The sequence below is a fragment of the Chroicocephalus ridibundus genome, chromosome 8, assembly GCF_963924245.1.
Source record: "Chroicocephalus ridibundus chromosome 8, bChrRid1.1, whole genome shotgun sequence".
Classification (NCBI taxonomy): Eukaryota; Metazoa; Chordata; class Aves; order Charadriiformes; family Laridae; genus Chroicocephalus; species Chroicocephalus ridibundus.
In genome coordinates, this window is record NC_086291.1 from 31,028,459 (window position 1) to 31,053,391 (window position 24,933).

At 54.8% G+C, this 24,933-nt stretch overlaps 1 protein-coding gene across 1 annotated transcript in view; it reads right to left on the reverse strand.

The window, feature by feature from the left end:
* Nucleotides 1-22,459, reverse strand: part of LOC134520084 (transmembrane protein 121) — a 38,593-nt gene extending 16,134 nt beyond the window's left edge. Inside the window, exon 1 of the mRNA XM_063345056.1 lies at nt 22,334-22,459. The gene's annotated coding sequence lies outside the window, so the exon portion shown is untranslated. The remainder of the gene's footprint in view (nt 1-22,333) is intronic.
* Between the last annotated feature and the right edge of the window lie 2,474 nt (nt 22,460-24,933).

The window sequence follows — 24,933 nt, forward strand, 5'->3', positions numbered from 1 at the left end:
CTCGGACGCAGCATCCCTGGAAGCAGCCCCTGCATTGCCCTTACACCTTGCTAGGGCTTAAGTAACCCCCACCTGAGAGTGTCAGTGCTGTCCCACGGGCCAGCTGGCCGTGGGCTAGGGCTTGCCAGCAGTCGTTTCTTTCTAACTGTGCTCAGACCCGACTAATTTTTCATTCTCTTTTCTCACACTTTAAATCACAATGCGTACGGAGGGCTCTCTGGCTGCTGGTCGCGGCCAAGCGAACATGCGGCGGCTAACGCCACATCTCGTCCGTGGGCCACAGGGACAACCACATCCGCCCATGGCAGGGACTCCGTCGAGCAGCTCCACGTCACAACATTGACCTCAGAGGGTCACAGCCGTGAGTTACCATCACGCAATCACTGCCAGGCTTGCCGTGCTCGGGAGCGTGGCTCTCCCCATCCCACGCAGTCCCAAAGCACCCAAAAACTGTGGCAGCTGCAGATGGTGGTGTCCCACCGGGGAAGATGGAGGCAGGGGAGCGTGGGTGGGATGCGGGGCATCCCCAGGGCAGGGAGAGCAGCTCTCCTCCTCGGGGCCACATCTCCGTTAAGGGTGTCTGAATGACAAGTCGGTTTTGGTGCAGCGGACAGGCTGAAAACCCAATATAAATTATTTCTGTCTGACCGCCATTTAATTATTTTTCACTTGGGTTTTTGAGAAAAATAAGAAAAAGTGCAAAGAATGGTTAGGAGCCAACGTGAGATGCTTTGTTCAGCCCCAGAAAGATGTCCTTTCTCTCTGGGGTTATTTTACCCTTCTCTTCCTCCTCCCCTCCTCTAACTTTAGATTGACTTTAAAGTAGCAAACTCTCTGGATTTTTCAGGCAGATAAACACCACGTTGTGTGGTTTGCTTGAAAACACAGTTCCAGGGGAAGAGGATTCAAACCCCATTCGCAAGTTTGTCAAAGGAAGAGCAATAAAACCTCTTTCTATCCGCTAATGGCCACAGAGCCATCACTGACGCATCTTTGCCTCCCTCTTCCACCCGGCGGGAGGGAAGCTCATCCCTGGGGAAGCGGTAATAAAGTGTGAAATGGATCAGATGTTTCCCAGTTTTTCAGAGAAAGTACGTAAAATGTAGTAAATGTCTTTCTGGCAGGTATTTCTCACTGAATTTTCAACTGTAAGAGGCATGGGGAAATTGGTGTTCGCAGAGCAACAGGCATCCTTCTGGTACAAAAGAGGCGACGATGAAGACCTGAGACTGGGGGGGGTTGCTGTGGCTGTACTTGGCATCAGCTTTTGTTTTAATTTGCATTCTGAAACCTGCTTCTGGAGGCCCTCCCTGCCTCCCTAAGCCCTGCGTGAACACTTCGCACTGATTTTTGCACCACCATTTTCCCTCTCCCACCTTTGCTCAGCTTTACCCTTGGCCACCCTCCAGCTGGGCACACCACCACCCTCCCACAGGGTCCCCTGAGGACCCCTCCTGCCTGATTTGCCTCGTTAGGCAGCCATTTCTCATTAAGATTCCTGGCAGCCCAGTGCAGGGGGACTGAGGGGACCCTCTGCCACTGCAACCCAAGGCAGGGTGGAAGGGATCAGAGCACCAGGCAAAGACTTAGCTCAGCACAAAACCAGTGGCAAAGCCTTCCCACCCTGAAAATGTGTCCAGCTCTGAAGCCCTCAGCACAAGAAGGACATGGACCTGTTGGAACAGGTCCAGAGGAGGCCATGAAGATGCTCAGAGGGCTGGAGCATCTCTCCTATGAGGACAGGCTGAGAGAGCTGGGGCTGTAAACAGCCTGGAGAAGAGAAGGCTCCAGGGAGACCTTAGAGCCCCTTCCAGTCCCTAAAGGGGGCTACAGGAAAGATGGGAGAGACTCTTTATCAGGAAGTGAAGCGATAGGACAAGGGGTAACAGTTTTAAACTGAAAGAGGGGAGATTTAGACATTAGGAAGAAGCTCTTTACAGTGAGGGTGGTGAGACACTGGCCCAGGTTGCCCAGAGAGGTGGTGGAGGCCCCATCCCTGGAGACATTCAAGGCCAGGCTGGATGAGGTTCTGAGGGACCTGATCTAGTTGAAGATGTCCCTGCTCACTGCAGGGGGGTTGGACTAGATGGCCTTTAGAGGTCCCTTCCAACCCAACACATTCTATGATCCTATGAAAATATAAGGCACTAAGGACCCGAGTCTGTGCAGCTGGGGATGGCTTTCAGACATAAAAGCCACTGCAGCTGAGCTTTTCCAGGGGAAACAGCAGCAGCTTCCCACTCTCTCTAGGCATGGAGCACCTCTAGCACTCTGGGGGCTGATTTCAATCCCATTTCTGCTATTTCAGGCTTTGGTGAACGAAGTGAGTGCAAGACGCTGGGCTGCGTTTGCTCCTGCAGCGCACTGGGAGGGCATGCTGGTCTGGGGGTGACGGTGCTCCCTTCTGGGGTGCTGGGGGGAGCCACCTTCCCCGCCACGGCTGGGGCTTGGGTGCTCTGCCAAGGGGAGCTGTGCTTTTGGGATGGAGCCGCCCAGACAAGCAGCACCCACCACCAGCACGTTGTTGTAGGACACAGGAGATGGTGGGACCCTCCGTTCACCTTGTGCTGTGTCCTACAGAGCCTCGACCCACAGCGGGTAAGAGCATGGCTTGAGCTGTTCATCACTTAGCTCAGCTTTCTGCTTACTCAGCTGTGGGCTCCTGCCAAAGGAGGGACTGGCTGCTCTTGGCTGACACCACAGCACTCGTGCTTCCTTCCCTGGGGACAGCCATTAGCGCCATTAGCTCCGTCCCGCTCTGCTGCTCTCCCTGATGAGTGCTGGCCCAGGGAGGGGACATCACATCACTCACAGGAGCTCTTGGCCAGCAGGGATGTATCCCTGCTTCTGTGAGATGCTCTTTGGGCTGTTTCCCCCAGCATCTTACTTTAGGTCAATTTTGGGGGGGGCGGGTTCTTCCCACCTTGGGAGCCCCACAGCCCTTCTGTGACCTCCCTTCTCTGCAAACCCCTCTTCCCAGACCCCTTTGGTGTGTCACAGCCATCACCCTAATCCTGTGTGACATGCTGGGGCTGGCCACCTCGCCTTTAGTGACAGTCAGGTGTTTCTAACCACGCAGCTAAACCCTGATGTCCTGTTGCAGGAATGGAGCGAGTTGGCCCGGGCAGGACATGCTCCTCAACTCCTGTACTTCTTTGCCCCCTCCCCCCCACCATCCCCCCGAAATAAGGGCATCTCCAGGCGGCAGTGTGAGCTGGGGGGTTGCAACACCTCCTGTGTGCTCAGCCCTGCCTCCCGGCTGGGGTGGCAGGTCCTCTCACCCTCCAAACCTCCCCTGGTCCTGGGACAGAGCTGGATGAGGAGCACACCAATCTGAGCGTCTGCTGAGCCATCTGTGGCTTTTCGGGTGCGTCTTTGTGTTCCCTTCCCATGGAAAGCTGATTTCTTTGCGCCGTACTCCAAAATAGCTCGAGTGTACTTGTGGGAGAGACTGTGGAGAGCTGGCTTTTCTTTCCCCTGAGCTGGAATACGAGTGCCATTCTGCACCATGGTTGTGTGAGCTACAGCCTCCAGCACACCCTATGAGCCGCTGGCCCTGAGCAGGGGCAGGACTGGGAGAGCCCAGCTGGATTCAGGCTCGCACTAATTTGACCTCAGGTCAGCTTGAAACGAATTAGGGCACACCCAGTGCAAATCCTGAATTGGTACGATTTATGACTAAATAATAACTACACACTGCTTTCCAGTGAATGAGTTACATGTACATATGTACATGTACATACACACCCCTTTTGGAAATTTAAACAAGGTCTTGAAACACAATTAACAATTCGTCGCCATACAAATCTGCCGCTGATGCTGGCGTCCCCTTCTCCGTTGAGCAAGGAGCCATCCCTCCGGTTCACGCGCAGTTTGGCCTACAGTGCTCGGCTGAGCATCTTCGGTAAGAAAACAACGCGGGTAAGGAGGAAGGAAAAGAACGAACCTCTTCAAACAAACACAGGGCACATCTGTCCCCTCTCTGCTAGCGGACAGACACGCTACACCGAACAGCAGCTCCTAGGAAGTCATCACTTATCCCCCTGTCTTGCCAGACAGCATCCACTGCAGGCGAGATTATAGATGGACTGTTGGAAGTGATAGTAGATGCTAAGATCCCATTACAGGCGTCATTTCTTCTGTCAACACATGGGGAGTTTATAACTGCAACTTCTGGTCGGTGATGGTGAGCTCCCAGAGACGAGGAGGCTCCTCGGTGTCAGGTGATACACGTTTCCATGGGCTGGAGACAAGCCATCGCGGCAGTAAGTGTTTTGGGTTAGCACTGTTTGGTTTGGGCAGTGCTCACCAGGGAAAATCCCTGGGAAAATCTACATTTTTGGGGTGCAAATACGACATATCAGGAACATGGAAAAGATTTGTGAAGCCTAAGCTGAGCGAGGCCATTCCACCTTCCCTTCCCCTACTGCACTGAACGTAGTAGAAAGCAGGTATTTTTTTTTTTTTTTTCGTTATCCACTTAGAAATTCATCTAGTTGGGGAAAAAAAAAAACCAACAAAAAACCCGAAACTGAATTATCCATGCTAGGCTCATGCTTGAACGCCAGCCCTGATCCTGAGCCTCGTGCTCCATCCCCAATTTAACCAGGAATCAGCTCATCGCCTGAGCGCGCCCAGCAGCCAGCGGGGTTTTGCTGGCAGCTGCTGCCTTTGGCTCACTTCACCCCTGCAGACTAACAGGAAGGAAAACGGGATGGGTAATTTAATCCCATCCCGCTAGAAGCAAAGCAACGCACCAGCCCGCTCGTCCTCTTCTCTACGTTTAGCCCAACAGCGTATTAAAGAGCTGCTGCTGGATTCTCGCCAGCCCCTACTTAGCTAAACTACCTGACTCTGCAAAATAGCACAAAATTCTCCGTTCTGTGCCATTTCTGATCCTTGGGAGAATGACCCACATTCATCAGGGAACTTGACCCTTTGGGCTCACAGGAAGCCAGTGTAATTTGGCAAAGTGGATGGAGAGATGAAGGCCTTCGTGTGACATTGGGCATGTTTCCTGCGGACATAGTGCAGTCCAGAGCCTCGGCTCGCCGCTCCCTTCGTCCCTCCGCTCTAAGCCCATGAACAGTAACGAATAAATCTGTCCCTGCTCACTTATAAATAGTTTATAAAAGGTTCATAAGTGATTTCTAGATGTTTTCATGAAGAGTTAATCAATTGTTGCAGGGCCCAACAGGTCAGCAGACTGCTTATAGCCATCAATTACAACGTCTGCTGATGAGCTTATAAGCAGCGGTAGGACTCCACTGATGTCTGCAACGGGCTGGTCGCATCTATAAAGAGTTAATAAATAATTAATAAATGATGCGAGTGCTCTTAATTAAGAGCCGTAGAAGGCCACTGGAAAAACGCATTCTTGGAAAGCTACGGGCGACACAGTGAGCAAACATCCGTACTTGGGTTTGAATCCCTGCCTCCGAGCAGCAAAGCTGGCGGAGAGCTGTCAGCCCAGCCGGGTGGGCAACCCAGCTCCCCAAAAAGCAGCAAATCTCCTTCGTTCAAGGCAATCCAGCTGACTCAAGAGAAACTCTGTGCCCGCCATGGGCTGGAGCAAGGCAGACCAGCCCTGATCCCCTCTTTGAGCTGGGCAGCGGGATGCCACCTCGTCCCCAGCAGCTGCAGGAGCATCCTCCACACGCTGGCAGCCACGAGGCAGGCACCAGGAAGCCAGGAAACACGGATGCTAGGAAAACCAAGGAGAAAATTCCCAATTTTATGATGCCTCTGGACGTCAAAATGTTCTTCCCTGCCGGCCAAAGGGTGATTTGGGGTGAGCTGCTGCTCCCCTGGCCTCAGCATCCCCCTCCTCCAAGGGGGCAGGATGCCACACAGAAATGCTGTCCCCAGGAGCTGCGCACTATAGCGCCATGAAGCAATAATGCATACGGTGTTTGGCCTCCTTAGCAGAAGTGCTTTATTATCATTAAATGCGGAATACTTCTTGGATGATAAAAGCAATTAAGTGTAAAAAAAAAAGGTAATGATCCATTCCATATTGCGTCCAAAAGATATGAAAATCCCTCATAAAATTATCACCCTAGCCCAGAATTGGACCTAAATATCTTTATAATGTAAGACAGAGAACTTTGCTTACAGTCGGAACATTTATAAGGCATTCAATTAGCCACAGGAGGGTTTCTTAGTATTCCCCAATTCTCCACGAGCACAGAGGCAATTACAGGAGATTCAAACTTTTTAAATTAAACACAAAAGACAGGAGAATTTGGATAGAACCTGTTTCCAGGTTCACCCTGCAACGTACGTGCAGGGGAAACTTCATGCCGATCAGGCTTAATTTACTGCAAAATTTAGTTCAGAACCAGAACAAGGCTCTTCCTGCGCCTTTGCTGGAGGATCCTTCTGCGAGGGAAGGGGACAGGGACGTGATATACTACCCCATGAGCGGGTCCCAAGGATGCTCCCGTGGGGGGCTGGGGCAGGGTACCACTCCCCGTCCCCCTCCTCCCCTGCAACACCCCTGAGCCCTTCGGCAGGCTCCCATCCCCCTCGAAGAGCCACTCTGGGGGTGCCTGTCACGGGGGTGGGACTCCTGTCCCCCCTGCTGCTGGCCCGCGTGTGCTGGCAGTGGCCGTGCACGGGTGGCAGTGGGTGTCCGTGGCGCTCTCAGCCCCTCCACGCTCCTCCATGCATCATCGTGCGGCGCTGCCATGCCCAGGGACTAATCTCAGCTCAAAATAAGGTGTATTATTTGCAATGGGCCATTAATGGTGAGGGTAATTAATCACAGCAGCAGATGAGCGAGGGACATGATGGATTCCCTCGTTCTGACATCTTTAAATCACAATCAGTTTCTCCTTCCAGACCTGCCCGGGCTGAGCCAGGAGGGACGGGCTCAGCGATGCATCGCCCAGCCAAACCTCCCCACAAACTGATGCCGTGGTGGGAGCCCCTGTCCTCACCCACCCCAACGCGGGGCACCGGGGCTCTCCCACCCTGGGGGAGGGCAGCGGGAGGGAGGAGAACTTCTCCCAGTGCCCGGAGGCTCCGATCACTGCCTCCTGATTGATATCTTGAGGGCGTTTCAATGGATCACGATGGCAGGTCTGTAGTGCTGCCAGGAAACACCATTTTCTTTTAAGGAGCAGAGAGCGGCAGGTCATTTAATCTCCTGTACCTGCTCTGCTCCTCCAGCGGAGACATAGGACGGCACCTTCCCCCGTCCTTCCTGTAGCCCCCCTGGAAGGGGCTCTAAGGTCTCCCCGGAGCCTTCTCTTCTCCAGGCTGAACACCCCCAACTCTCTCAGCCTGTCCTCACGGCAGAGGGGCTCCAGCCCTCAGAGCATCTTCATGGCCTCCTCTGGCCCCGCTCCAACAGGTCCATGTCCTTCTTGTGCTGAGGGCTCCAGAGCTGGATGCAGTACTCCAGGTGGGGTCTCACCAGAACGGAAACATCCAAACCTTTCCTATAAACCCAGCCCTGTTGGAGGTGGCTGGGCTGTGCGTAGGGAAAAAGCGCACAGGGGAAGGAAAGATGACTGAAAGGTGAAGTGAAAGTTAATATAGCTGCATAAATGAACTCAGACACTCGGCACAGGGAGGAGGCAGGAAAGCATAATGCTGAAAAGTGCTTTTTTTTTTTTTTTTTCTGAAAAGCAAAGCTCTCTGCTTTTTCCAGAGCACTTGAAAACCTGAGCACATCCTGACTCCCTCGGGGCATTCCCTGGAAACCTCTGGCATTCCCTCAACGCCCTCCATGGCTATCAGGCAAAGGGCATGCAAACCATTTAATCCCACACTACAGCGCGTTTTGACACCGCTGTTTTGCCGGCGCTGAAACCACCACGGCGGAGGCCAGCTGCGGCAGGCAAGGGAGGCAGGGCCGCAGGCAGCATCCCCTGCCAGCATCCCCAGGGCCTGACACCCCCCCTTGCCGTCAGCGTTTCCTTTTCCCCAGGGTGATGTGTTGAGCCCAGCGATGCTGGAAGTCAGCGTTCAAGCCACGCTTTGGCATTCCCCAGCTGCTGCTGCCCAAAGAAATCACGCTGACTGCGTGTTAACACAGCAGGGCTGGGAGCCCGCGCTGCCTTCCCCGTGCCCAGGCCAGGACCAGAAGGATTGCCAGCGTGCAAGAGATTCCCCACCGGGAGAGCAAGTGCCAGCTCTTGGGGCACGTACATTCATCACAAAAATAGGGGAAAAAAAGAGCGCATTTACATATATATATATTTTTATATATATGCTTATCTATATGTATGTCATTATGCTAAGTCATGGTGAGACAAAGTGGATCGGACGCAGTCTTGCCGTTCTAAAATTAGGTTTTATGTAAAGCAAGTATTTGCCTCATGTAGGGCAGTTAGTGTTAAGATTTATTTTCACCCTGACTTGTATTACTGCTTGATATGATTGGGTAAAGCCCAGGGCACATGCATATCGTTGCCACTCATAACATATACGTGGATTCATGACGGATCTCGCAAGCTGAATTGCCTTGCAATCCTTTCTGCCGCAAAAAGCTTAATAAGCATGTAAGTCTTAGAGCAAAAAAAGCCCCTGTGTATTTGCTCTGCAAGAAGAGCTCTTGAACGGAGCTGCAGGAGCCATAGGAAGCGTTACACCAGCGGCGCAGCATTCATTACCCACGTGGGCTCGTTTCTAAGAGCAGGACCCATCGTGTCCATGGGACTAACAGTGGGTGACAGGGCAGTAAATGTTAGTGGAGCACGCGTATAAACTCTGGGACAGCCCCTGACTTCCCTTTCCCCAGACCAAATTCCCAGTTCATTTATTTACTTCAGTTCTTTAACCAAATGCCTTTGGCAAAGGCGCTTCACTGTTATTAAGAAAGCATAAATTGAACCCTTACGAACATATATGTGTGAACCCCCACGCTCATGCAGGAATGGAAATATGGTTACCATCAACAGGCAGAAATAGTGATTTTAATAACGACTTTTATGTCCCCTGGAGCTTTCCCGACACGGTGAGGAACGTGTCCTCGCTGCGGCTCAGGTGCAGGGCTGGGAGCAGTTACTTGAGTCCAGGGGTGGCTGTCATGGGAATATGGCATTTATTTCATGGAAACAAAAGGCCTGTCATCAACAGGAGCCAAGGAACTAAGACTGCCCGCGGAGAGTGAGGAGAGGAGACACAAACACAAGGGGAAAAAGCACCCACTTATCCCCATGTGAGGGAAAAACAGGCAGGGGTTGATTTCTGCTGCAGAGAAGCAAGGATGACGGGAAAGGCACTGCACGCACCAGGGAAGCTGCTGAGAAACAGCCTTGTTCAAGACACCTCCACCGGTCCTTAGAGAAAAAAACTCCTGACAAGAGATGGAAGAGCCACAGCTAGCTAAGAAGGAAGATTTGGGTTTATGGAAAGGTTTTCTCACAAGGAGAGAGAGAGAGATGCATGAAGGACCTGGGTTTCTAGGGTCAAAACTGAGATGTGACACTCTGAGGGAAAGACACAACCTGACACAAGCAAGAAGATGCAGGTGTATCCACTGAGAGAAAGAACCTGACCGAGCTACATGGAGGAATTAGGATCATTGGCACCTGCTGAGAGGCCAGGTAGTTTTAGAATTAAAAGGAACACGGCGAGGGTTTGCTATACCTCTCCCTGGGAGTCATTTTGGAGTAGTGCTGCTGGGTCTGATACTGTTTTGCAAGAAAATACTTTCCAGGCAGAGACTGAGGTGCAGGTGCTCAAACCAATTCTGTTTGGATGTGGCTGGAGCAGGCCTTTTACCTGCCAATTACAGAACCGACATGAGGAGATGTTGCTTTTGTTGGCTTTGTAAGTAGAAAGAACACTATAAAAGAGCCAGCTAGAGAAAGTAAGCTTGGGGTGAGCAATTGCCACTGGCTTCAGTGTAATTAAAACAGAAAGGTATGAAAAATGGGCTGGTAAATGAGGGCTCCATCCTGAAGAGGAGAAACTGGTTGAAGGGATCTCCAGCCTCCTCCATGTGGGTACTTTTGGGTTGTTTGGCCTCAGCTTCAGCAGGGGCTGTTGGCAGCCCCATCCAGGTCAGGAATGGACCTGGCTGGGCTTGCAGAGCCACTGTCCCATGCCGTGACATGCTGCACGGGGTGCCCACCTGGCACAAACCCTCCCAACCAGCCTGGCAAGGCAGAGGCAGTGCAGATGAATGCAGCGGGGCCGCAAGCACCAGGATGGCTGCTATTTAAGCCAAAGGACTGGGTTGTCGCAGGAACAGAAGAGGATAAACTGGCGATGGACCAACTTGGGCTGGAAGAAGGAAGTATGGAGCTTTGGGCCAGCCCTGGTGCAGAGGACACCGAGAATGGGAGTCGGGGTTTATTCCCAATTTTTCCAAGGAGATGGCAGGACCTGGGGCACCAGGGCTCTGGTCTCTATAGCCTTAGAAGTCCTACAGACCTACTATTGCCTTCCCCATGCATCTTGCTGTTGTGGGGCCAAGGGCTCCCTGCAGGACACTGCACTCTTCCCTCCCAGCTCCACTGGAACCTGTTAACCCCGCTTTATTTCATACATGTGCTGCTTTTTTATTATTTTTTTTAAACACACATGGCATTTCTTTACAACTGTCAGCATTGACCTTCATAGCTTTCATGGTGATGAGCATCACAGAGGAGCCTATAAATAACATGAATGTGCCACACGCTGGCCCTTTCATGGGCCCCACTCTTTTTGATTTACTTATATGCAAGATATTTTACAGGACAACCCAATTAAGCTTGACAGCCGGCTGACGATGAATTCCTGCCCAGCGACGGCTTGCAGACACTTTGCATTAAACCTGACGACGTGATGCAGAAGACCAGTAGAAGCTACCAGTGGGGTTTCGCAATGTGCTTGCTGATACCACTGGAGACAGCAACTAAAGGACCACCATGCTGCAGGAGGCAGGCAGAGCTCACCATGTTCCACGCCGAGAAGCACCAGGCTGTGTTTTTATGAGGGATCCTGAACTCCCAAGTAAGTTTTATGAGGGATCCTGAACTTCCCCGCTGGGTGCGTGGGGCATGCGTTCCGTTACAGGGTCCCAGAGAGTTTCTGGGATGCTACAATAACATCCCACACCGGATTGCAGACGTTTTGGCTACAACTCAAGCTGAGGAGGTCGCTCTGCTGTGAATGTCGTGCAAAAGTGTGGTCAGACACCCCGAGCTTTACAGCGGCTTTGAATTTTGTAGGAGGCCCCTGTGGAACTAAAAACCCTTGATCGGGGGTGCCTCGGTGGCATCGGTACCCACTGCCGATCCAAATTCGGTCCCTTTGCCTGCAGCCGGGCTGCTCACCTGGGCTTCCACCACATCTTCCAAGACGTGCACTCCTCACACAGCACCCACCATAAGTAACATCTCACTTGGCCGTTTTCACCCGATATCTCTGTCATTCCGGCAGTAATCCCTATATTTCAGAGGGGTGAGGCAGAAATAAAACAGCAGACCTGGAGCTTCCGCGACGTGTGTGTCTCAGCCCCCGGTAAATCCTAGCTATTCTGGGAAAGCCTCTTTCACTCCCACTAGACCCACTTCCACTTTTCCTCCCGACAAAATCAACAGCAGTGATGGACAACCCTCATCCTGGAGCTGCTTGAGCCAGCTGTCCTTCCCAGCTCGACAGCATCTTTTCCTGTCCTGCCAAGCCAGGGGAGAGCATCCTTGGCAGGGAGAGCTGAGAAATGATGTTATTCATTGTGGAAATAATCAAAATCGCTTTCTGTGTTGTTCTCCGGGGAAGGCAGTGCCCTGGATCCTGCCCCACCTCTTCGGAGAGGCAGGGAGAAGGAAGCCCCCATAGCACCTGGGGGGGGAAATACAGGTCCCTCACTTATAAATAAATGCAACACCATTTTTTCTGCTTTTTCCAGCTGCAGCTCAGTACTGGATTTCAGGCCCAAATATCCGTTTTCAGATTTTTTGATCTTGAATGATTTAACAGCATCGAGGAAGGCAGGTGCCTCATAAAATCAGTCATTCACCTGAGAACCCGATTTTTCCAGCAATTTTTCAAACGGAGAAAAGTTTTGATCGGCTGCGGGTTTGATGTTGAGCTGACACCTGAACCCGGGTGGCTGGAAAGTTAATGAAAAGCAATGAGTCTCAATAATGCGATCTAAACTACGCGAGCTCTGCGAGTATTTGACTTCAGCTTTATAAATTCCCCCCAAATTCACATTAAGGGTGCTGGTTCTCCCTTCCCCTTCAGCGTTTTCTCCTTTGACGTCTGCTGCGTTTTCCTCTACTCTTTCTTCCCTCTCCCCCGGATGGCTTTATTTTGCCTTTTGCCAAAGAAAATCGAGCGCGGCAACAGCTTCCCAAAGATCTTTCGCAACTATAAATGTCCTATGCTCCCCTTGCTAGGTTTGGGTGGGAAGAGGGGGTTCAAAGCCACGCTCCTTGCTTCCTGTGAATTTGAGGCAAGATCCGTGTGGGACCGTGAGGCTTTGCTGCCAAAGCCTGGTTACACAGGAGGGCAGAGCGGAATTAATTAAGTGGTGATTAAGCCCCACCATGACCTCCACCGGAGGCACAAGCACTGCCCAAAGTCTAAGGGCACGCGATGTGACGCGAGGCGAAAAAATCCTGCTGGCTATGAGGTGGGATGAGCTGCGTAGCCACAGAAAATGCGGGAAGATTGGAAAAGCTACGAAACCGAAGGAGAAACCAAAGAAAACACGAGATTGAGTTCTACCAGGGAAATAAGAACTGAAGAAAGCAGTGAGTGTACTGCTGTAACTGCAGAAGGGATGGGGAAGGGCGGAAGGAAGAGGGTCCCCTTCCCGTGGAGCCGTACGGTCACGCTCACTGGAATTTAAGATCCATCAGGGGAATTCCAACAGCAGCAAACCAGAAGCTGGGTATTTTGCACAGGGATTAAAAGAAAGCTTTAGAATAGGAGCCAATGGCTCCACAGGTAAATTAATTACGTGGAAGCTGCCCAGGAAAAGGATGTGTGGCCGCAATGAAAGCTTCATTAGCCCCACTGGTGTGCGGTACCAGCACATTGGGAAGCCGAAATGCGTGGAGCAAGGGGAGGTGTTGATGGGCAGAACTTCTGTGTAGCAGGTTCTTCTGGAAATGCAGGAGAGCCACCGCCAGCCAGCATCTTGCTCGCAGAGGGAATCGGCAGCAGGAGCTTAAAATCCAGCTCTGGAAGAGAATGGCAAGGTTGCAAACAGCAGCAGCTGCTTGGATGCAGAACCTGCTGAGCCTCTGCGCGAGGAACTCGCTTACGTGCTGCCAGCAGATCGACAGGAATTTCCTGTCCTTTTTAAACACAGGCAATACAAGTCCACAGGGGTCAACCCGGGCTGTCCCGGCTTTAGTAACACAAGAACTTGGGATCTTTAATAATTACATTTCCACCAGACTACGCTTCAACCTCGCAGTGTAAATGGCGGGCGAGGGCAGGGGGTGGCTATAGGAAAGCTCAGCTGAAATACCTGAGTTGGGGAAAAAGCAGCCACACACAGGGATTAACAGCGGTTTTCTTCTTAACCGGAGTCACTAGCAAGTCCCCAGAGATGCGCTTGCCTACACGGGTAGCGCTACGAGCCGTTTAATGGGGCTAGCCCAACAACGACTGCCCAGAGCTGCCAACGTGCTGGGGCAGCGTAGCAGCTTTCTACCACCCACCTGAGCAAGGCCAAAGCGCCCTCAGGCACACACAGCACCCCACGCGTGCCCAGCTACTTCAGGAGACAAGATTTAAATGCCAGGAGTGCAGCAGGGCCTGCAAATGCACATCTCCCCCCCCCCGACAATTGTGCAACAGCTGCTGCAGTGGTAGGAAATGGAGATTCCTTTCATCTGGGGGGGCCGCAGTGTTTCTCAGACCCTCCCAGCCCTGAGAGCATGGGAGGTTTGGAGAGAGCATGTTTCCATGGCGCTCGTCTGTTTGCTCCCTTCAGCCTCACAACCTGAGGAAGAACCGCTTGGCCCCAGGGGAACCGAGGACTCGTCCCCTCTGTGGCTGCAGGGACCTGGATCCGCTTCCTACGGGAGAAGGGAGAGGTGCGATAGGCTCATGGGAAGGGATGAAGATTTCCCTACGTATCCTTGAGCACCAAACCCGCCTTTCAAAGCAGGCTCTCTTGGATGCTCCACACAGCTGGGCTCTCACACGGGTTTATCCGCAGAGCTGTCACAGCCCCAGCCGCTGCTTTGCAGCCAGATTTTTATATTCTCTGCTGATTTCCCAAGGGTCTTCATTTGGGCTCATCATCCCCACAGGGATCAATAGGACTGCAGCTGCCGTCCTAGCATCTGCAGCCAGCTTTGCTGAGCAGCAGTGTGGTCTGCTGGAGAAAGCAGGGGCTGGGAGCCAGGAGCACTGAAAGCCGGCCCAGCTCCTACCGGGAGCCTCCGCCAAGGGCTCGGTTGAGCTGAGCAGTGTCTTTGGAGACATCCAAGGCATGTCCCAGCCGGGCATTAACACCGGTGACCTCGTCTCTGTCTGATGCTCAGGGAAAGCATGGAGAAGCCTGCAGGGGGAGGAGGCCAGGTGGTGGTCTGCACCCTCCGCATCCCACCCCTGGACCTTCCCTTAGCAGATGGCTCGGACTTGTGAAGCTGAACGCCGAAAGGCTACAGTACCTGTGGCCAGGATCGAGTGAGAGGAACCTAATTAAAATAGCCGGCGTAGTCCTACATTGCGGCGCTGGGGAGGTGTCTGGAAAGATCTCCTCAGCTTCAGCTCTGGGCTTTGGGTAACGCTGGGGGAGAAGCCCCTCTCTGGGGAAGTCCAGTGTGTGCCGCTGGCTGCAGAGCCCAGCACCACTCGCTAGCAGAGCCCTCCCCATCTCCACGAGTGCTCCTGGCCCTTGCCAACCTCTTCTTTCTAAAAACCTGGTGGAATTGCAGGTTCAACAGCAGGCTGTAACAGACATACCAGTAGCTGTCTAAGACAATGTGGAAAATATACGTGTAACTGTGGGCGAAAATCTTATCTAGGATCAGCCACATTCCCTTTTGTGGGGATCATAGAATCATGGAACCATAGGATTGGAAGGGACCTCTGGAGATCACCTCGTCCAACCCCCCTGCCAGAGCAGGGTCACCCAGAGCAGGTGGCACAGGAACGCGTCCAGGTGGGTTTGGAATGTCTCCAGAGGCGGAGACTCCACCACCTCTCTGGGCAGCCTGTGCCAAGGCTTTGCCACCCTCAAAGGAAAGAAGTTCCTCCTCACGTTGAGATGGAGCTCCCTATGGTCAAGTTTGTGCCCGTTACCCCTTGTCCTGTCCCTGGGCACCACTGAGAAGAGCCTGGCCCCATCGCTTTGTGTTTCAACACTGCTTCCCAAGTATTTGTATCAATGCCAGGTATAACCTGCCTTCCTTCACTCTTTGCTCCATGGCCACTGTGCTCCATGTGTGATGCAGGCATCGCCCGGCACAAGGAATCAAGCCTGATGAGCAGCAGCAAAACCTCTGCTAAAATAACCTTATAACGATGCCATCCCGGCCCCTCTGATCCGGAGGAGCTACACCCCCAGGGAAACACGTTTATTCCCCTGGTCACTGCACAGAGCCACGTACTCAACAGTTTCACCTTCGGCTGCTGCCGGAGCTGGGCCTGACCCACCAGCACGTTTCCCTGCTACGTGTTCCTTCAGCTCTAATAAAGCTCCAGGGGGAAAATTAAGGCTGCAGTTTGTCAGGTGGTTTTGTATGCGGTGATGGATTCTGCATCTAGTTATTAACCTCTTGCAAAAGCTCACTGTTATCTTGTATGGAAGTAATATTAGGTTAAACAGCTGTTGATAACTTATCTCCCATTATCAGCGACTTCATTCAAGGCCAATATTTACTCACATCCAAGAAGCGTCGCTGTATTCCCAATGGCATCCTTTATGGAGGCAAATGAGAGCAGCTTTTAATCGATTTTGGGTACTTAGGAGGCCTGTATTACCCAAGCGCCTCCTAATCTTGAATGCGTGGCACAAGAAAACTCCTGGGGATGACAAAGCCTGGACTCGGTCCCACAGTCTGGGAAGGAAACCTAATTTGGAGGAGGAAATGTAACCTGGGGGAGGAAACCTAATTTGGGGAGCATCTCCTGCAGGCACAAAAGGTGCTGACCCAAATTCCCCACCGCTCACGCTGCTGCTCCTTCCCATCCTTCCCCCCGCAGACGGCAGGTCCCAACTGCCGCGTGACCCTTTCCATCCCCTTTTTCACCCTCTAATGACAGCCCATTGACCCAGGTCTCAGAAGAGACATCCCCTGCCACTCGGTTCCATCATTCAGACCCAGCGTAGGTAGGTTCCTCTTACATGAAAAAATAAATCTTTGTGCTCCAGCTGTGGAGATTGTCAAGAGCACGTCAGTGGTTTGCTTCATGGTATTTTTCCAGGGAATCCATTCTCCTCTTCATTACTTTTGCTGATGCTGTAATAGTATTGCAAAAAGCCTTAGGCAGAGACCGAGACCCCACTGTGCTGGACGTGGCAGAAGCAGAGATCAGAGAGAAGAATTTGCATTCAAGAAAATGAGATCCCTGCAGCCTAACTTCTCCCACCAGTATTTACCGGGCATGATCTTGCAAGTCAGGCCTGGGATGGGTTTCTGGGTTTAGATCCCAGGCGTTCCCCATCCGCGCCGGCGCTTGATGCCCCCAACCACGCTACCGCGGCACCGCTCAGAGCGCTCAGCGGTGGCACGGGCTGTCCACACATGTGCTCCTGCTTTTCCCTGCCTTTTCCCTGGCGTGAAAGCAGAGCTTCCCAGTGAGCTGCGCAGTCCGGGCTCTGCCCGCAACCCCTGCTCGGCTCCACTCCACCGCCGGTCCACACCGCAATGAGAAATTACACCTCAGCGATCGCTGGGCTGTTTTATGAGGCCATTGCAGTTGGTGGAGTCCGTCGAACCGAACCCAGGATCTGTAAGCAAGCGGCAGCCCCAGGAATGGCCACGGGCTGGTGAGAGCCCATAGTTAATGCTTAGTCTGAGCTGCAAGTGGCAGGTACGTTGTAAGTGTGTCCCCGGACTCAGTACCCAACTGCGGCGAGTTTATAGCCTTCGATATTGTTACATTAATCATAAGGAATCTCCCCATTCCTTGGAAATACAGCAACAAGCTCTCCAGGGCTGGTTTCGGTAGTTTTATTCCTAGGTAATAGCCCTCTCCCTCATTTATAGCTATGTCTAGACACAAAGCGAGGAAGGCGCTATAAACACTTGACGTTAAAACCCTGTCTACCTCCTAATTCCTGCATTTCACATCCCGACCGTGCACCAAGTGCAGGGGTGTAAAGTCTGTGCTCGCAGACTGGTTCCTGTGCCACCAGAACTGCAGCCTGTTGTCCCCGGCATCGGAGCATGGCAGGTCCCCAGGGGCAGCCCAGGGGGTCCCCAGGGGCAGGGGGCCGTTCGCTCAAGTCCTGCAATCTGCCTCAAGAAAACTGCCACGTGGGAAGCAAAGAGCGTGCTGCAAACCTTCTCCAGGAGATGCAGCAGGAGCAGCTCTGCTCCGGGTGGCATTTCTCAGCACTGCCCTGCCAGGCACCCTCTGACCACACAGGGCAGCGTGAAGAGGAAGAAATCAAACTCACCCGTAAACAAGAGGAAAGAGAGGAGCTATTTAATCCTTTTTTCTTTTTGGGGGACGCTAATTTGTTATTGATCAAAACCAACAAAATTAACATAATGGGATGAAATCCTAAAACGTTCAAGGCCTCTACGGACGTCAAAAAAGTTTAAATATTGTGTTCAATGCAGCCATCGCTCCACTGGCACCACCCCAGCTGTACCTCGTACAGCGGGAGCCTCTCTTCCCAATTTAAGTCCCTCCAGGGCACGCGAAATAACTAAGGCCTCTGAGACAGACAGATGATGGTGAGACCGGTCGGGGAGGACATAACGCTGAAGCCTGGGGATGACCCAACGTCACCGCGACTGGGCATACCACAGGGAAGGAGAATTAAATCACAGCCCTACGGGAGATGATGGCGATGCTGCCCAGGACCAAGCACCCGAAGGGGGGAAGGAGCTTGGGAAGGGGCTCATTAGTACCATCACGCCTTGGCCATGCCGGGCCAGCTCGTGACCACGCGTCCTCGTGTAAGCGTCACACAAGTGTGGCACCTAAAACTTTGGCCTGGGCTCTTGCAGAACAGCTTGGCTGGGTGAGCCAGCTCACACCACCGGTGACAAACCCAGCGGGCAGAGAGGCAGTCAGGGACTGATGGCCGGCGAACCTGCCTGTGATGACTCTGCCGCCAGCCAAGGTGGTGACTTCATCTCATGACGCTAGTTGTCACCAATTATCTTCCAGCCCTTGGGTGTATTCATGCGCCGCACAGCACTTTGGAGCCTTAAAGATGAAAGGTACTTTCACCAGCACTTCAGTGGCTTGTTTCCTATTATAGGTCTGGTTTTGACACTCCCCCACCCTCTTATCTAACTTTCTCTACAAAGCTCTTCTCACTTTTTCATCTTTCTTCTGTGGTCCCTAGCCAGAGGGAAAAAAAAAAAAAAAAAACAACAACAAAAACCCATATTTATTTCCTTTTTGGAAAGCTCGAAATTAATCAGACACAGTGGTCTGGGGAAAGGAGACTTTCACAAAGGTGATTCTTTAACAAAGAAGTCTGCATACTTTTCTGTAAACTCCTCTCTTCAAAATGGCTTGGTGCTTAAGGAAAAAAAGGCCTTTGTGTTGGTTTTTTTTTTTTTTCGCTTTTAACGAGCCTAGCGGATGTTTTAATTAAGTTGGATAGGAATTTTCAGAATTACTTGATGTGAAAATGCGAGCCCATAAGAGCCGCCTTTGATGCTCGAGTTATGTTTTAAACACTTGATGAGTCCTGCAGAGCTGTTAATCCTTTTAGCATAGCTAATAGCTGTTGCTAGAGTGCTCAGGAAATCCTGGTTTGTTTGTGTCTCTGCTGAGCTGGAGGCAGCAGTCCAACCTGGAGCTGCCTGCCGCCCCCAGCCCCAGCAGCCCCCACCGGGGGTGGGGGAAGAGGACACCTGGGTCCCCCAGGGTGGTGGTTGTTAGATGGGAGCCACAGGGATCTCCCAGCACATCTAAATGGGGGGGATGCCGGACCGCTCCGAGCACCCGCTCGCAGGAGCACGTCCTGATGGCATCCCGGAGTTGTGCCAGGGTGAGGACAGTGGTATGTGTAACCCACCCTGTCCCCCCCCTACCGCCCAAGATGGGTCACCCGCATGTGGTGCCTGGTGGGAGCTCAGGAACGGTGCAATCCCTTGCCGTGGCTAGAGTTGCTGCCTTAAAAGAAGAGCTTTCCTTCCCAAATATTTTGAGTTCACCTCCCTCTCCAGATCTGGGGAGCCACCCCTCACCTTGTGAAAAGGCTTCCCTCTGCTCTACAGCTCTGGATTTGCTTGAGGGACAGGTAGGGAGGAACTGACTTAGGGGAAATGCAAATGCCTTCCACAAAGGATGCTGCAGGGAGAGATGAAAGCCAACTCCATTTGCATTAGTTCCGTAACTCTGGATGTTTTCCCTCTCCCTTTTAGACTGGAGTTCACACACACACACACATTTTTGCCACAGAGCTATTCCGTTGCCAGCTGCTCCTCCCAGGAGTTTGAAGAAATCCCTATTTATACACAAAGCTACTTCTCACAGCACCAGCAAAGTGAGAGGCAGAGGTAGCCCCCCAGGTAGCCGTGGTCCAGCAGAGCCCAGCTGTGGCTTTCGGGGCCAGCACGAGCGAGCTCCGGTCCCCGCTGTGCACAAAGGGGGACACCCCGAGCCTGCGGCAGGACCCACACCTCCCTCCTGCCGCCCTCCCAGTCACCAAATGAAACCCAGCCAGACGATGAGCTCCACCACAGCGCCTGGGCTGTGCTTTTTATGTGGCCCATAGTGAAATACCAGTGGCAACCTATGAATTTGTTAAAGCGGCAAAACAGGCGCAGGAAAACCCTCTCTCTCTGGATCTCTGTGCTAAATACGCAGGGCTGTCTCCTGGGTTGGTGTGTGCCTGTACACGGCACTCCTGGGGGACATCCCACTGATGCCGCCGCCTTTCCACGGCGAGGCGGCAGAGGAGCCAGGGCCCAGATGCTCCACTGGGTTTTCTTTGAAGAGCTGCTCGGAGTGCCTGCAGCACGCAGCAGGGCGCCTGCAGCCAGGTGGGGACACGGGGACGCGGCAGCAGGGACTCCAGCTCCAGACTGGAGCTCCAAACTGCAACGCTGTGCCAAACCATGCTGGCTTCCCCAGCCTGCCACTCTGAAACCCTCCTCCAGCATTTGCACGGTGCTTTGTATTTATTTCCCATATTATTTTTTTAAAGGGAGCCGGGGGATACTGCTCTCTGGCATCAACCCTGGCTCTGCCAGGTCCAGGGGAGTTTAAGAACAGTTATGCTCAGGCAGCCTTTGAAGCCACAGAGGTAAACGGGACGGGGCTGGAGCTCCTAGTACTGCTAGTGTCTTAACCAGAGGCGATTTTCTGTAAAACTGGCTTAAACAGGCAGCCAAGCATCTGTTTTCATTCTGACAGCAAAAGCTTTGCATCGGGAACCAGAGAAAAAAACCATTTTATATTCAGCCTGGGCTACTGTTGGTTGCAGCAAAACCTGTAGAGAGCCCTAAAACTGCAGGATCCGTGCTTATTTCACCTTACATTGGTGATGCTCAGGAGAAGGGGATTTCTGGAGCAGGATTCCGCATGCAGCGATCAGACTCTTTGCACTCACTTCCAGTCCTGCAGGTGAACCTCTGCACCCGACAGGCACCTGGGGGAGAGGGCGAGTGCCACCTGCGATGTGCGGCTGCGGGGGGTGGATATCCCGCAGCCTGAATGGAGCCTGGCACAACGGTGGATCAAGCAGCTACCCAGGACCCTCAGGGCTCAGCAGGCTGGGGAGATGGGGAGGGGATGGTAGTGGGACTGGGCATTAGGGTGGGCTCAGGTGATGGCGGCTCACAGCTAAAGAGGCATCCAGATTCCTAGCAAAAACCACCATGGGACACCTAAACCCTCGTGCCAGCGGCCCTGCTGCCTGACGAGTAGCATGACAGCGGAGTGTCTGGAGTGAGGACTCTGGATCTGACCCCAACTCTGGCTCAGGAGCATCAGATGAGGCTCCCCAGACGACACGCCGGGCTGAGCACAACTTCCGCGGGGATCGATACCCCGCACCCACGGGAAGTCACGGCTCAGCTGCACAGCCCGTCTGCCCGCTGGATGGTGACAGTCTGCCACCGCGCAGGAAAGAGGGGGGAAAGGCTGCAAACGGGGATCTTCCAGGCACGGGAAAGCTTCCCCCCACCCACCCACCAAGTAAAATCCACGCCCCACAGTGCCAGCAAGGCAGGAGCCCCGGCAGCACCCACGTCCTCCCGTGCACATCAGGTCTGCGGGTGGGCAGCACCTCTGCTAGCCGGGTAGGAGAGGGGAAGGTCCCACTCAGAACGCGTTCACCACCCCAGAGGAGGGTTGACCCCCCTCCCCGTGCCCTGGGGTGACATGCCGGGCTGTGCCACCTCTCCCCCGGGCTGTGTCACCTCTCCCACGGACTCTGCCACCTCTCCCACGGACTCTGCCACCTCTCCCACGCTGGCTTTCCGAGGTCTACCACAAAGGGGAAGGGCTAGTGCGGACACCGGGAGCATCCCCTACCCGCAAGGTGAGGCCCCCCCCGGCACTCAGCCCCGCTGCGAGGAGGGCTGGGGGGAGTTCACGTTCCCTGGAGAGGACGGAGATCAACCGCGGCTCTCGCATCCTCCAGCTGAGGCCTAACCGGAGAGCATCCCGGAGAGCATCCCTGAGACCGGGATGGCCACCCGCCGAGGCGAGGCACCCGGCGCCCCCAGCCCTGCGAGGACCCCCCCCCGTCCCGCGGGTCCCACCCCGGGGCTCCCGGGCTGAGCCTTCGTTTTCCCGCAGCCAACTTTGGTTCAAAAGCAACAGAGGCTTCTCCCGCGTCAGCCCAAGCAGCCGGCTCCGCTCTCCCCCCGCCGACCCTCCTTCTGGGGGGGGGGGGGGGACGCGCGTTGGCCGCAGCCCCCCGGCACCCCCCCGCTGCGGACGGACGCTGCGCGGCGCTGCCCGAGGGGACCCCGGCCCATGCCTTTCCCCCGCCGGGGAGGGGGCTCGGGGGAGCCGGCGGCACAGCGGGGAGCGGAGGGCGAGCGGCTGGGCGAAGGGGGGGTGAGGGGGGGCAGCCCCATCCCTGCAGCATCCGATGGCGGAGCGGCGTGGCGGGGGAGGGGGGAGGGAGGGGAAGACGGTGCCCGGTGGGATCGCAACGGGGTAAACTTGTGCCGCGTCCGGAGCCCGGCAGGAGGCGGGGGGGGGGGGGAGGGGGGGATGCTCGGAGAGGCGCCGCCGGGGCGGCGAGGGACTCCCGGTGCTGCCGGCGATGCCTTACCTGCGGGGGGCTCTCCGGGGGCTGCAGTCCGCGCCGTAAATCCGTGTGCCGGGAGCGGCGCCGGGCGGGCGGGCAGGCGGGCGGGTGCCCCCCACCCCCCCCACCCCCGCACCCCCCCGCCCCGCCGCCGCCGCCCCGGGGCCGCGGAGCCCCGTCCGCCCCCGCCGCTCAGCCCCGCGGCGCCCGGCGCCCCCGCCGCCCCTCCTGCCCGCCCGCCGCCCCGCCTGTCCGCATCGCCGCCGCTGCCGTCGGGGGCTGCGGGCCGCCCCGCCACCGCCGCCGCTCGCCGCTCGCCGCCGCCGCCGCTCGCCGCCGGCCCCGCGGCCCCGCGCCGCGCTCCGCCGTCCGCGGGAGGCGCGCTGGGGGCGGGCGGCGGGGCGGCGCGACGGTGCGGCGGGGAGAGGAGGGGGGGCCGTGCCCACCGCCCCCTCCGCCCCGCGCCGCCGGGAGGGGGACATCTGCGACCCCCCCCCTCCCCCGAGCCCGCCACCCTCTCTGCAGGAGCCGGGCGCAGTCCCGTCCCCCGGGACCCCCCTTCTCCGGGGCTGGGGTTTCCTCCACCGCCATCCTGCGGTGCGGGACCCCCATCTCCGTTCCTGGCAGCCGAGAGCGACCCGTCATCCGGGATCCCGTCCCTATATGCCGCGGGGGGCTGGGACTGCTCGCAGAGCTCGGGACGCCTGTCCCCGGCCCTGGGACCTAAGAGCAACACCAGAGTCCACCAGAACCTCTGCCTCCATCGCCCCCCCGCCCCATCTCCATCCCCATCCCTGGGGGTTGTGGTCCCCAGCCTAGGAGGTCCTGGAGCCTGGGGTCCTAGGAGTCCTCAGCCCCAGCCCTTGGATCTGGTCTCAGTGCCAGAGCCCAGGACTCCCTGTGACCATCCTGGGGAGCTGTGACGAGTCCCAGAGTCCAGAACACTGTCCTCAAGCCCTTCTTCTGGCTGTGAGCCCAAGGTGGCTCACCTGCTCCCCTGGAAAATGGGGAGGGGGCTGTCCAGTCTTTTCCCCCACCCTATGGCCTGTCCCCCATAGCAGAGGTCCTACACCATGCCATGGGGAGCCCAGCCCAGGCGTGTGCCCTCAGTATCACTTTCCCAGTCCCACTCCTGCCCCTGCCATGCCTTCCTACCTCTCCAGCCCTGCCCAGCCACGGACACGATGCTTCAGCGGGGGCATTGCTGTGGCAGTTCTGACCCCAACGGCACCCTGCCATAGGTGGGCTTTGTGTTCGTGGGTGGGTGACAGGGATGGGAACCGATGACACAAGAAATCTCTCTCACTCCACAGACTTTTAACAGCAGCGGCTTAGGTGCGCTGAGCCCTTTCCTAGAAATCCAGCCTCAGTTTGCGTGTTTCCTGGGCTGCAGAACCAGTGGCCCAGGAGAAGCGGCTCCTCGGTGAGTTTGTCACTGAGGATGTTCAGCACCGAAAGGTGAAGGGCAGAGGGAGGCCAGCCTGCAGCCCTGCTCACACCCCTCCTACCCACAGGCTCGCAGCGCTTTGCCAAGAGGGAACCATCGCACTCTTTGCAAAGGAAATTGCTGTCCCTTTGTGGCATGAATGGGGGACCCTTGTGAGATGCCCAGTTGGCTTGCCCAGAGTCTCCCGCTGCCTCCCAAGCAGCAGTTATCCCTGACAGGGCTGACTGGCTCAGCTCCCTGATGTGGCTACCATTCCTCCACACTGGGATGCTAACTACTGGAAAATTATCGAACCCGTGGCCAACAGCTTCTCAAGGAAAAGGCTGGAGGCTGCTCTGGAACGCCGGGCTGGGCATGCATCCCCGGGGGGGGCTGTGAGTGCCAGCAGAGGCGGGGTGTCTTCACAGCCCCTTGCCTTTAGCCAAAGCCGCTCCAAATGAACGAACACTCCGCAATTACGGATGGGACTGCGTGAGAGGGGGGCCCTCTCTGGCAGCTGAATGGAAGCAGATTAAGGCAGTGAGTGTGTTTATATGAATATGAGCTTAATCCACTCACCAGATCAATCAAAGCTGCAAGTGATGCTTTTCCCCTGGAGTGCCTTGCTGCTCCTGTGCCTGTTCTACATGGCTGCAGGAAGAGAAGCTCAGCAGCTGCCCTCCTGCATCTGGACCTGCTTTATCTATGCAGGCCAGCCATGACCCTAATTTCCAACTATATTAACGAGCAATACCGTAGATTGCTATGAGGGACCTGTGGCCGTGCCAGGTACGGCAGGATGGCCTCGCTTGGAGTCGGACCACCAATAACATAGTTGGGATGTGAAGCCTTGAAAAGCAGGGCGATTTAGAGATCTCTCTGTGTACTCCTGGTCACTTATCACATTTATGCTGAATTATGCTTCACTTACACAACCTCTAAGGTTGCTACTCCAGTGAGGCAAAGCCAGCTCTTATGCTAATGTGACTATTTGTTAGTTTAATAACTGTTCCTTGCATTTACTGTGCAGCTTAATATCGTCAACACTCCTTAATTTCGGTGTGAGAGTGCTTTTACAGTGAATTATAACAGTAGAGGTTAATTTGCAGAAACGCAACTCTCCAACAGGCCCGTATCCATGGAGTTTATCGCTGCAGAGATTTGTACGCCATCACACCTGGCCTCACGCACACCGCAG